Here is a 14,177-nt window from a genome sequence, read left to right on the forward strand (position 1 = left end):
AGGCATTCAGTCTGAACTGATGTATTCCACGACACATCAACCTAGCGTTTCAAGACAACATTATAGTGTCCACTGGCTGAAGACCTTCTTCTGGCTGAAACATGGGAATATTACCATTAAACTAAAAGCTGTGAGGTAAGAACCTCAAACAATTTTAGCAGCAGCAAATGTAAGGTTTTGTAATCAATTGTTAATGTTGATTATTGTTGCCATTTCACAATTGTGCACGGTAGCACAGTGGATAGCATTGTGGCTTCACAGCGCCAGGGTCCAAGGTTCGATTCCCCGCTGGGTCACTGTCTGTGCGGAGTCTGCACGTTCTCTTTGCGTCTGCGTGGGTTTCCTCCGGGTGCTCCGGTTTCCTCCCACAGTCCAAAGATGTGCAGGTTAGGTGGATTGGCCATGCTAAATTGCCCTTAGTGTCCAAAAAAAGGTTAGGAGGGGTTATTGGGTTACAGGGATCAGGTGGAAGTGAGGGCTTAAGTGGGTCGGTGCAGACTCAATGAGCTGAATGGCCTCCTTCTGTACTGTATGTTCTAATTATTTATCTTATCCTCCTGGTTCACAAATACAAAACAACTCCACAGAATATGAAGATTATGATTTGGAATTACTCTTCTGTCATCAGAATAATGGGAGACACGGTGTGGTCTATTTCAATTGGTGAAGGATAGAAATGAGGCTAGTCTTTACATCTGAATTTATTTACAGATTATACAACTAACCGATAAACCACGGTTTTTAATCTGTGCCTATTTATACTATTTTGGGATTAAATCTGTGCTTATTTATAGGGACTCGAGTGAATTCCCAGTTAATGCCCACCACCTGCATCCTCATGTATAACTAGCATGGTGGAAAACTGGGCTTCGTCATTTCTATAAGATTTTGAAGCCAGGATGCTGCCTCTTTCCTGACCTTGTAAATTGGACACTGCACTCTTAAGTGTGTGGGTAATGAGCATTTTCTATTGCAATGTCTACACAGCATTACTTGAGGGGAATATAGTCGGGACCACTTTGTTCCTCTGCTATTATGTGACGGATGTCCACAAAGGTTTTGTTTGATTTCCTCAAGATAATAGCAGATACAAAATGGCTGCTGAATGGTCAACAGCAACTGACACACTGCTGACAAACTAAAAATAACTTGACATGTACTTAACAAATTGTGTTGCCTTCAGTACTGTGGTCGAACGGCCACCTAAAATGGTGTCCTGCAAAGGACGCTGGGAAATGTAGCCAAGTTTAAGGACAAGCAGGCTGTTTAAATAAACATTGATGAGCAAGCTGCAGTCTAGACCTTACAATACACAGGAAAAAGGACAACTCCAGGCCATCCCAGGAAAAATAGAACTATCCTGTCAATCACACTTGTTTACCAGATACAGCGGTACCTAAACTCCTTATTTGGAAGTTCCCTACCTGCCCCCAACACTTGCAGGCATGGCAGCTGAGTGTCCATCCCGAAATCGATGTGGCAGCCCCTGATTGGACTTGATCGATCAGGGTGATCGAGCAATGATTGGCAATGTCCCAGAGACCGCCCAAAAGGAGCTTGAAATCCAAGCAGGTTAAAAGGTGCTGCACCACCTTGGAATCTCTCTCTGCAGCAGCAACAAAACAACAGTGATCTTCACTGGTCACCACAAGGAGGACCATCATGCTACCAATAGAAGGAAGGCCAGAGCCAGGGACAGACCAGACCAAGGACCAGACATTGAGGACTACAGGATTCAGCACACAGATAAAGGGCAATATCTGTCTGTTACTTGCTGGTTACTCTAAAGTTAAGTTAAGGGCTAGTTTGAACTTGTAGTACTCTGTAGAAGAACTTGTGTTGATGGTGTGATTGTTTAACTATAACATTGTATGAGTGAATAAATACTATTTGATTGAAATCAAGTCTACTTGCATCATTTGTCCAACGCATATGAGTTAAAGACACACTGTGGTAGCAACAGTACTAAGAATGCCAAGGCATTAACAATCAAGGAAGCTGTACTGGAACTTGCATTTCTTCTAATGTCTACAGAATGGTCTGCAGTCACTCGCATTAATAATTACATCTAGCTGTGCTGGGATTAACAGCTGGAAATATTTGGTGCACCTTGATTTCCCAAGAGGTCTCAGCATTTTTAAAAAAGGATGCTGCGACAGTGTTCCTCAAATTTTGCACCTGCTAGATATGGGCTTTTTCAGACTGCAGAGAAAATAACGAATTTTGGTTCAATAGGATTGTAACCATTGGATAATCTACTGCCTCTGACATCACAAGGTCCTCTGCAAGAGAAGCACCACAGAAATAACTTGTGTTTTAACCACATCTCCACCGTTTTCCTCAGCAACACAAATTCTGCAAAACCGACATTGTTGGATTTTATATGAAGCCACATAAGACTTTGAACCTCCCTCCATTTGCATGCCAGATTCAAACATTTTAGGCTAGTCCAAGGCCATTTTAATGAGTTATAAAGAATCTTGGAAATAGAAGCGGGAATAGGCCATATAGCCTTTCGAGCCTGCTCCCTCATTCAATCAGATTGCTTAACGTCACCTTCACACACTATCCCCATATTCCTTGTTATAGTTTATTTCACTTGCAAGGAGGTGAGTAGCGGTCTTGGCTGTCAGCTGAATTCTTTCTTTGAATTGACAGTATTGCATGCTTCTGCTTAGGATACTAGATGTGAGATATCTTTGGGTTCAGGGGAAATGAAGACAACGAAAAGGTTGCAGGAAAAGCTAGGTCTAAAGATGATCTATCTTCCTCAACTGCTGACATTAACTATGCAGATTACCTAATCTATTCCTATCTTTAGAGTCAGGAAAGATTGCTTTTTATGTGATATGAATTTTACTATGATTGATAGAATTTGAATTGTTTGTCTCTTTGTCTGTATTATTCAAACAGTGCCTGTTTCTAAATAGCAGATGGCCTCGATGATTTAATTAGCAAGGATTTCCTGTGACATAAATGAGTAAAAATATTTGATTAGTTATCTAACAAACAAATTTAATTTGTACATTAAACTTGTTTGTCTCTCATCGACGGATATTCACCTTTGCAAATGATGAGATGTCTTTAGTTTTATGCATAGAATATTGTTTAATTTGTTTTGGAAGCAATCTACAAGTAGTTTCTCAGGTTAGTTGGAGATTTAGCAGAGAAATTGATTATGTTTTAATCTAGAAAATGTTATTGAAATCTTTAGGAAATATTCATCTCACACATAGTTTAAAAAAAGATTGTGAAAGAAAGTGGGGTTAATTTTTAAACTCTGTTGATATCAAAAAAATTAAGGGTGTGATTCTCTGGCCTCGTTGAGCACTCGCTCAAGCGTAATGAGGCCGGTAAACAGCAGAAGAGGCCAAAAGCGAGATCTGCACAGGCGCCAAACTGTTTGCGATGAACCGGGCCGCTGCCCTAGGCAAAATCAGGATCGCGCCATAACATGGCGAGAAACCAATTATCACCACTTAAGCCACATTTCCATACAATTAACGAGAGCCTCCCCATATCCAGCAGCAAGACGTGCCAGATCATCGACATAGATACCACCATTACACGTGAGAACACCACCCACCAGGTACGCGGTACATACTCGTGCGACTCGGCCAATGTTGTCGACCTCATACGCTGCAGGAAAGGATGTCCCGAAGCGTGGTACATTGGCGAGACCATGCAGACGCTGCGACAACGAATGAATGGACATTGTGCGACAATCACCAGGCAGGAATGTTCCCTTCCAGTCGGGGAACACTTCAGCAGTCAAGGGCATTCAGCCTCTGATCTCCGGGTAAGCGTTCTCCAAGGCGGCCTTCAGGACGCGCGACAACGCAGAATCGCCGAGCAGAAACTTATAGCCAAGTTCCGCACACATGAGTGCGGCCTCAACTAGGACCTGGGATTCATATAGGATTACATTCATCCCCCACCATCTGGCCTGGGCTTGCAAAATCCTACCAACTGTCCTGGCTAGAGACAATTCACACCTCTTTACCCTGGGGTTACCCCTATCTTTGGATCTGTAAAGATTTAATTACCTGCAAATGCTCGCATTCTAAGCATTATCTGGCATCTTTGAATTTGTCTATGTTTCTGGAACATACCTCTTCATTTACCTGAGGAAGGAGCAGTGCTCTGAAAGCTAGTGTTTGAAACATACCTGTTGGACTTTAACCTGGTGTTGTAAGACTTTTTACTGTGCTTACCCCAGTCCAATGCCGACATCTCCAGCACGGTAGCATTGTGGATAGCACAATCGCTTCACAGCTCCAGGGTCCCAGGTTCGATTCCGGCTTGGGTCTCTGTCTGTGCGGAGTCTGCACATCCTCCCCGTGTGTGCGTGGGTTTCCTCCGGGTGCTCCGGTTTCCTCCCACAGTCCAAAGATGTGCAGCTTAGGTGGATTGGCCATGATAAATTGCCCTTAGTGTCCAAAATTGCCCTTAGTGTTGGGTGGGGTTACTGGGTTATGGGGATAGGGTGGAGGTGTTGACCTTCGGTAGGGTGCTCTTTCCAAGAGCCGGTGCAGACTCGATGGGCTGAATGGCCTCCTTCTGCACTGTAAATTCTATGAAAAGGTTAGGTGGCGTTAAGGGGATAGGGTGGGAGCATGGCCCTAGGTCGGGTGGTCTTTCCAAGGGTCAGTACTCACAAGATGGGCCTAATGATCTCCTTCTGCACTGTAACATTCTATGATTTCTATGAATTATAGGTTTTTGGTTACTAAGGGTAACTAACCTATTGGAGATATTCTCTTTGTATTTTCTTATTTAACTTTCAGTATTTGCCATTTGGCGTGCTTAATATTGCTGTTTGGGTTCTAAAGCTAGTTAACATTTGCTTTGGTCTGTAAATCCCTGGTGTGTATTGTAGATTGTCTCTCACTACAACCTCTGGTCTGTGAGGTAACAGCTGCCAATTCAAAGAGAGTTTGGTAGCATAGTATGGAAATATGTTGAGCAGGATTTTGTGGCAGTAATAACAGCAAAACTGTCAGCATTTGCTGTCATTACTCCTTTAAATTGACAGCATCCTCTCGAGTCCCACATAGCGCAGTTAAAAAGGAAAATCCAGAAATTGCTACCAGTGATTCAAAGCTTTCCCATAGACTACACTGTTAAAAGTCCCCTAAGACTGCGACCAAGTGGAAATCAGTGATCTGATGAGACTTTCCATTTTACTCTTAATCTTGCTGCTTGAACAAGCTATGCCTTATTGAATTGAACTGTAACTGGGATTTTACTCGCATACTGAACTTAAAATTCCTCCTGAAAAAGCTCTCTGACCCAGGAAAATTACATTTCTATTTGCGGAATCTTCATTTATAAGAAATATTTCCCCATTTTTTAAAAACTAACTTTTTAAACCAGAAGCTGGTTTGAGATATTTCAGCTCCTCCCTTGATCTCATCAGTATGTTCGACTCATATTTATTTTGATTTTCATAAAAATTAATGAAAAATAAAGGATAATCGGTACATTTTTCTTCCTGGTTTGCTGCCTTTGAGAATACCTTTGGCTGCTTATCCTGCCTGTAGACTTCACTGTTGCTGCGCAGCTGACCTGCAGAAGATTTGCACTGATCTCGGGGAAAGGAGGAATCCAGGCCATGGAGATTTCTGCACATTTTTGAGGGAAACGTTCTGTTTTTTCATATAGAACATACAGTGCAGAAGGAGGCCATTCAGCCCATCGAGTCTGCACCAACCCACTTAAGCCCTCACTTCCACCCTATCCCCGTAGCCCATTAACCCCTCCTAACCTTTTTGGTCACTAAGGGCAATTTAACATGGCCAATCCACCTAACCTGCACGTCTTTGGACTGTGGGAGGAAACCAGAGCATCCGGAGGAAACCCACGCAGAAAAGGGGAGAGCATGCAGACTCCACACAGACAGTGACCCAGTGGGGAATCGAACCTGGGATTCTGGCGATGTGAAGCCACAGTGCTGTCCACTTGTGCTCCCGTGCTGCCCTTGTGCTACCGTGCTGCCCACTTTGTCACTTCTTTGACACTTTGCCATTGAACACAAATTCTGGGTCACCAAATTAATTGCTGGCCTTTCAGCTCACATTCCTATGAGGACAGAGTATAGAAAAAATGCAACTTTCAAATCCTAAGTGATAAAGGAATACTGAAACAAACTACTGCTAGATCATTGATACAGAAGTATAAACTTTGAAACCACAATTCACATTTACATCGTGCCTTTAATGTTAAAAACAAAGAAATGTAATTGTGAAAAGCATCTTCACTTTGAGAACAATTAAAATACATAAGAGTACTGTCATGTTTAAATTTGCTTCTGCTTTCAGTCTGGGCGGCACACACTAGCACAGTGGGTAGCACTGTTGCTTCACAGCTTCAGGGTCCCAGGTTCGATTCCCAGCTTGGGTCACTGTCTGTGTGGAGTCTGCATGTTCTCCCCGTGCTCCGATTTCCCCCAAACAAGTCCCGAAAGATGTGCTGTTAGGTAATTTGGACATTCTGAATTCTCTCTTAGTGTACCTTAACAGGTGCCGGAATGTGGTGACCAGGGGATTTTCACAGTAACTTCATTGCAATGTTAATGTAAACCTACTTGTGACAATAAAGATTATTTTAAAACGTTTATATTTATAACTATCCTCCATTTGCAGATTGTCATCACAAGTTTAAGAATATTTTTCCAATGAAATATTGCACAATGAAGACACTAATGTTAACCATTCACAAGTTAGATAGCAAATTGATTTTTTTATTTTATTATTTTGTTAATGCTTTCTCAAACCTTTTGATCAAGTAGCTTACTAGATTGAATTCCAAGAAATCTCACCTTTCTGAACTGCCTGTCATAGTGAAAGATGTAATTAAACCTGACAAAAATAGCGATGCTCAGATACTCTCTGGCTGCATTGCAGCTCCAAAAATAAAAGCATTTTATTTGCAAAACGCTACGAAGATCTAAATCGTCCGTGATTTGGAGAGGTGCATCATGCTGAAGCCACTAGCAAGACTCTGAGCCATGTGTATAGAATCCTCCAGAGAATCACACTTAAATGAAACATTTAGAGTCGGGTGTTGAACGAATATTTCACATCTGTCTTCATCCAAGAGAATGAGGAGGTAGCTATGGAACTCGGGGAGAGAGATTGTGAGGATCTTAAGCACATTGTCATAGGGAGCGACAAGGTATTGGAGGTATTGGCGCGCTTAAAAGTGGACAAATCTCCAGGTCCGGATGAATTGTGTCCCAGGCTGCTATGGGAGGAGATTGCTGGGGCTCTGACACAAACCTTTAATTCCTCTCTGGCCACGGGGGAGGTGCCAGAGGAATGGAGAGCAGCTAATGTGGTCCTACTATTTAAGAAGGGTTGTAGAGAAAGCCAGGCCAGTGAGTCTCACGTCAGTAGTTGGGAGAAGATTCTGACGGAGAGAATCTATCTCCACTTGGAGAGGCAAGATTTGATCAGGGATAGTCAGCATAGCTCCATCAGAGGGAGGTCATGCCTAACAAATTTGATTGAATTTTTTGAGCATGCAATCAAGTGCATAGATGAGGGTAGTGCAGTCGATGTAGTTTACGCAGATTTCAGCAAAGCCTTTGGCAAGGTCCCACATGGGAGACTTATTAAGAAGGCAAATACACATGGGATACAGGGTGATTTGATAAGGCGGATTCATAAGTGGCTTAGCAGTAAGGCTGAGGGTGATGATAGACCACTGCTTTAGTGTCTGGAAGCCAGTGACCAGTGACGTACCACATGGATCCGTGCTGGGCCCCCTATGGTTTGTCATTTGTATAAATTACATAGATGACTATGTGGGGGGTGGGATCAGTAAGTTTGCAGATGACCGGATGGTTAACAATGAGGTTGAGTGTCTCGGGTTACAGGACGATATAGACGGGATGGTCAAATGGGCAAATACGTGGCAGATGGAATTTAACCCTGAAAAGTGTGAGTTCATGCACTTTGGAAGGAATAATTTAACAAGAAAGTATACTATGAAATGTCTGACACTGGGAAGTTCCGAAGAACAAAGGGACCTTGGCGTATTTGTCCATAGATCTCTGAAGGCAGTAGGGCAGATTAATAAGGTGGTGAAAAAGGCATATGGGACACTCGTTTTTATCAACCGGGGTATAGATTACAAAAAGTGTATAAGAACCTTGGTGAGGCCACAGCTAGAGTACTGTATGCAATTCTGGGTCGCAATATTATAGGAAGGATGTAATTGCACTGGAGGGGTTGCAGAGAAAATTCACCAGAATGTTGCCTGGGATGGAACATTTAAGCTATAAAGAGAGGTTGAATAGGCTTGAGTTGTTTTCTCTGGAGCAGAGAAGACTGAGGGGTGGCCTGATTGAGGTGTACAAGATTATGAGGGGCATGGACAGGGTGGATAGGGAGCAGCTGTTCCCCTTAGTTGAGGGGCCAGTTAGGAGAGGACTCAAGTTCAAAGTGAGGGGTGGGAGGTTTAGAGGGGATTTGAGGAAAAAAAGTTTTACCCAGAGAGTGGTGATAGTCTGAAATGCACTGCCTGGGAGGGTGGTAGAGGCGGGTTGCATCACACCCTTCAAAATGTACCCGGATGGTACTTGACATGCCATAACATTCAAGACTTTGGGCCAAGAGCTGGCAAGTGGGATTGGATGGGCAGCTCAGGGCCTTTCATGCGTTGGTACAGACGTGATGGACCAAATATCCTCTTTTCCACTGGAGGATTCTGTGATTTACCTCCATTCCTGCTGGGGCTGCCAGTTTCTTTGAGTGGGGTGCCACAGTAACAATGGCACTAACTCTAATTTCATTTTTCAATTTTCATTATTTTGAGTTCTTTTGAAATAGAATTACAAAATTGGAAATGTTTATTAAAGAATTAAAGAAAGGGCAGCACGGTAGCATGGTGGTTAGCATAAATGCTTCACAGCTCCAGGGTCCCAGGTTCGATTCCCGGCTGGGTCACTGTCTGTGCGGAGTCTGCACGTCCTCCCCGTGTGTGCGTGGGTTTCCTCCGGGTGCTCCGGTTTCCTCCCACAGTCCAAAGATGTGCGGGTTAGGTGGATTGGCCATGCTAAATTGCCCGTAGTGTCCTAAAAAGTAAGGTTGGGGGGGGGGGGTTGTTGGGTTACGGGTATAGGGTGGATACGTGGGTTTGAGTAGGGTGATCATTGCTCGGCACAACATCAAGGGCCGAAAGGCCTGTTCTGTGCTGTACTGTTCTATGTTCTATGTTCTAATTCATCATCTGTAAAATAAACGTCAGAACTCAAATCATAGAAACATGTCTTACTCCCTTTTATTCAGTGCCCTGTCTGTTAATTTGCCAGAAAGTGGCAACCCATACCAAAGAATGATAAAGGACTGAGCTCTGATGAGGTTGGCAATTGAGGTTTTTTTTTCCAAATAATCACTAATATGTATGTCTTCTTCCTGAGCATGTATTGATGCTATTTACTGTACAGGAATATCTGAGGTGGGGAGATGATCAATCTCCATGTTGGGACTTTTTATGGACTTTGAGCTTTATTTTGACCAATAACTTAAAATTCTTGTTTTGTACTTAACTTTCAACAAGTCTTTTTAGGTCGGAAGCAGGCTGAGTCCTACTCCCACGCTATATTTTAATAATGTGCTGTGACAAGCACTGTTAATGTCAGCTTTTATTTCCTTTCTATCCCTCTGAAATAAATTGCTTTCTTCTTGAAAACTTGAACCTTGATCCTAAAGACTTTGGCACATGCGTTCATTCACTACTTTTAAAATAATAAATTGTTGATTAGATTAACTTAATTACTACCTTTCAATGAAATGCGCTGCAATGAAGTTTTTATGACACGGGAAAATGGATGAATGCAAATGTCTTCTTCTGGGAATCATTCCTTTTGGAAATGTACCATTCCTTCCACAATGGAGATCAATTTCAACCCTTCAAACTTTGTTTGTTCGTGTTATTGACTTTTGCTCTTCACCTGTTCTCTTGCTCTGTGCTTGGCAGGAATTCAAAGTAGATCGCAGCTGTTGGTAACGCAATTACATGAATCCCACATTTGTGGCATAGGCCTGAGTTATCCCTCTTGGCTCAGGACAATTCCGGGCTCTGCAAACCCAACCGGGTCAATTAGGGGAGTTACCGTTTTGGGTGGTGGGGACGAGCTTCAGGTACCTCAGTATTCAAGTGGTGCAGAGCTGGGTCCAGCTGCATAGATTGAACTTGGATCATTTGGTGGAGGGGAGGAAGGCGGATTTTAAGAGGTGGGACATTTTACTGCTATTGCTGGTTGTTGGGCAGGTGCAGATAGTGAAAATGAAGCTGCTGCCTAGGTTCCTCATCGTGTTTCAGAACCTCTCTATCTTTGTCCCAAGTCTTTTTTTAAGAAAGTCAATGGGTTGATCTCGGGGTTTGTGTGGGTGCAGAAGGCCCCACGAGTTCAGCGGGCTTTTTTGGAATAGGGGCAGGGGTGGTGTTTGGCATTGCCAAATTTGATAAATTACTATTGGGCGGCAAATGGGCTGCTGAGGAGAGGTCGGTCTGGGGGTGGGTGAAGGCGGTATCATGTAGGGGAACGGGTTTCAGGGCTTTGTGTTGGCGTCTTTGCCATTCTCGCTGTATTCTATGTATATTTGTTAAATGCCTTGAATAAAAATATTTTTTTAAAAACCCAACCCCGGCCAGATTTCAGTCCAGGATGTGGGTGAAAATGGGAGTGTGGTGAATGTCACTTAGTAATTCACACTGTATTTACCAATACTATTGTAAGCGCAGTAGCGTAATCCGACCACTAGGGGGAGTAGCTCTGGGAATGCTCAGGAGTTTGTACAGGGCTCCGCCCACGACTCCTCCCCCTAGACTGCTGTGTAAATAACCGTGTCCAGAGCCAGCCTGAGTTCTTCAAGAGTTCAACGGGTAACAGGCTGGCTCTGAAGTAAGTAGATTAAAACCACTGTTCATATCTGAAAGCACGTGTCTCGTGAATTGATGGTTCCATCAATTTAATCTACTTAAGAACAGTCAGGATCGATCATGGAATCAGCCCTCAAGCCTGGACGCCTAGAACTCGACCCACAGGATGCAGAGGCAAAAGAAATCTTCTCCCACTGGCTGCGGTGCTTTAAGACCTACATGGCAGAAGCGAGCACAGCCAAAACAACAGAGGAACAGAAGTTAAGTGTACTGCACGCGAGGGTGAGCCACAGAATCTCAACGCAACTAAACTCGGCCGGTTCATATACTGCAGCGCTAGCGATACTCGATAAGATGTATGTAAGGCCCATTAACGAAGTTTACGCACACCATGTGTTCACGACTCGCCGCCAGCGGCCTACAGAATCACTCGCCGAATTTCTAAGAGAGCTCAATAATTTATCAAATGACTGTAACTATCAAGCAGTTACCGCGGCTGAACATAGAGAACTTGCTGTACACGACGTTTTTGTAGCGGGCCTCAGGTCTAATTATGTGCGCCAAAGACTGCTGGAAAAGGGGGCCCAAGACTTAGAAACAACTGCGGAAATTGCTACCACGATGGAGGTCTCTTTCCGCAGCCTCACCTCGTTCCCCGCGGACCCCGCGACCCAATCATGGGCCCCCGACCAGCGACACCCCCAGGCCTGTGCCATGCGGCCGCCCAGCCACCATGCTGCCCCAGCCAGCCACTATGCTGCCCCAGCCTGCCATTTCTGCGGCCAGAATCAGCACCCACGGCAGCACTGCCCGGCCCGCAACGCGACCTGCAGCAGCTGCGAGAGTGTGCCTCGCAAAAAGGGCTCCAGCTTCCAACTCCCCAGCGGCACAAAGTAATCGCTCCCCACACCCGCAGGGCCCGAAACGCTGCGGCCTATGCCCCAACCCGCCCCCTCCCGCCACGTGCGATCCATGGGGACAACCATCTTGGAAAACCTCCACAATGCGGCCGGCCACGTGCGACTCATTGGGGCCGGCATCTTGGACACCATCTTCCTCGCCGCCCGCCACGTGCGAGCCACGGGCCCGACCTGCATCTCCACGCTCGGACAACTCATCGGAAGAGTACGAATACGAACTCAGAGGGCAGTCATCACGGGGCCACTCCAGCACAGCTGACCGAGCCGCCAACTACCCGCAACTGAGCGCAGTCACCCTGGACCAATCGCGCCCGAAGCATCTGCGAAACTCGATGGCAGAGGTCCAAATCAACGGGTACAGCACGCCATGCCTTTTCGACTCCGGGAGTACTGCGAGCTTCATACACCCAGATCTGGTAAGACGCTGTTCGCTCCCCGTTTTCCCCATGCGGCAAACTATCTCTCTCGCTTCAGGCTCCCACTCTGTCCAGATCCAGGGACGCACCGCCGCGACACTCACAATCCGAGGCGCTAGCTATGCAAAATTTCAACTCTACGTCTTGCCCGAACTCTGCGCGCCACTCTTATTACGCCTAGATTTTCAATGTAATCTTAAGAGCCTCACCCTCAGCTTCAGCGGGCCCCTGCCCCCACTCACTATCTGCAACCTCGCTACACTGCGAATCTGCCCCCCCTCCTCTCTTCGCCAATCTCACAAAGGACTGTAAACCCGTAGCCACTCGTAGCAGGCGATACAGCCTGCAGGATAGGGTATTTATCAGATCAGAGGTCCGAAGGCTTCTCAGTGAGGGGATTATAGAGGCCAGCAATAGTCCCTGGAGAGCTCAGGTGGTGGTCGTTAAGACCGGGGAAAAATTCCGCATGGTTGTCGACTTTAGTCAGACCATAAATAGATTTACGCTCCTCGACACGTATCCCCTCCCCAGGATTGCAGACGTGGTAAATCAGATCGCCCAGTATCTACTCTTTTCCACGGTAGATCTGAAGTCTGCATACCACCAGCTTCCAATCCGCCCGGAGGACCGCCACTACACGGCATTCGAGGCCGATGGCCGCCTCTTCCATTTCCTCCGGGTCCCCTTCGGCATCACTAATGGGGTCTCGGTGTTCCAACGAGCAATGGACCGAATGGTGGACCAGTACGGGCTGCGGGCCACATTTCCGTACTTGGACAATGTCACCATCTGCGGCTATGACCAGCAGGACCACAACGCCAACCTCCACCGTTTTTTCCAGACGGCACAGAAATTAAACATCACCTACAACAAAGAGAAATGCGTTTTCCGCACAAACAGACTGGCCATCCTCGGCTACGTCGTGGAAAACGGAGTCCTGGGCCCAGACCCGGACCGTATGCTTAGAACTCCCTGTCCCCCATTGCCCCAATGCCCTCAAACGGTGCTTGGGCTTCTTCTCCTACAACGCCCAGTGGGTCCCTCGATATGCGGACAAAGCCCGCCCACTCTTTAAGGCCACACGATTTCCCCTGTCAGCTGAGGCACGCCAGGCCTTCAACTACATCAAGGAGGACATCGCCAAAGCGGCCATGCGGGCGGTGGATGAATCCACTCCATTCCAGGTTGAGAGCGACGCCTCAGAGGTAGCTCTAGCAGCCACACTAAATCAGGCAGGGAGACCAGTCGCATTTTTCTCCCGTACCCTCTCCGCTTCAGAACTCCGACACTCCTCAGTCGAGAAAGAAGCACAAGCCATTGTGGAGGCTATTCGTTACTGGAGGCACTACCTCGCAGGTAGGAGGTTCACCCTCATCACCGACCAACGATCGGTTGCCTTTATGTTTGATAACTCGCTAAGGGGCAAAATAAAAAATGATAAAATTCTTCGGTGGAGGATCAAACTCTCCACCTATAATTAACGATATTAAGTATCGACCCGGGAAGCTCAATGAGCCTCCGGATGCCCTATCCCGCGGGACATGCGCCAGCGCGCAGATTGACCGACTGAAAGTCATCCACAACGACCTCTGCCACTCGTGGGTCACCCGGCTCACCCACTACATCAGAGCCCGAAACCTGTCTTTCTCCAACGAGGAGGTAAAAGCGGTCACCAGGGACTGCCCAATCTGTGCGGCGTGCAAACCGCACTTCTATAGACCAGACAGGGCCCACCTGGTCAAGGCTTCTAGGCCCTTTGAACGCCTGATTTCAAAAGGCCACTCCCCTCAACTAACAAGAAAGTTTACTTTCTGAACGTCGTAGATGAGTGCCCCGACATGACCTCCCACAGAGTCATTAGGGCCCTGCATAGTATCTTCACCCTATTTGGTTTCCCAAGCTACGTACACAGCGACCGGGGTTCATCCTTCATGAGCAACGAGCTGCGTCA

Source organism: Scyliorhinus canicula, chromosome 12 (genome assembly GCF_902713615.1).
Source record: "Scyliorhinus canicula chromosome 12, sScyCan1.1, whole genome shotgun sequence".
Classification (NCBI taxonomy): Eukaryota; Metazoa; Chordata; class Chondrichthyes; order Carcharhiniformes; family Scyliorhinidae; genus Scyliorhinus; species Scyliorhinus canicula.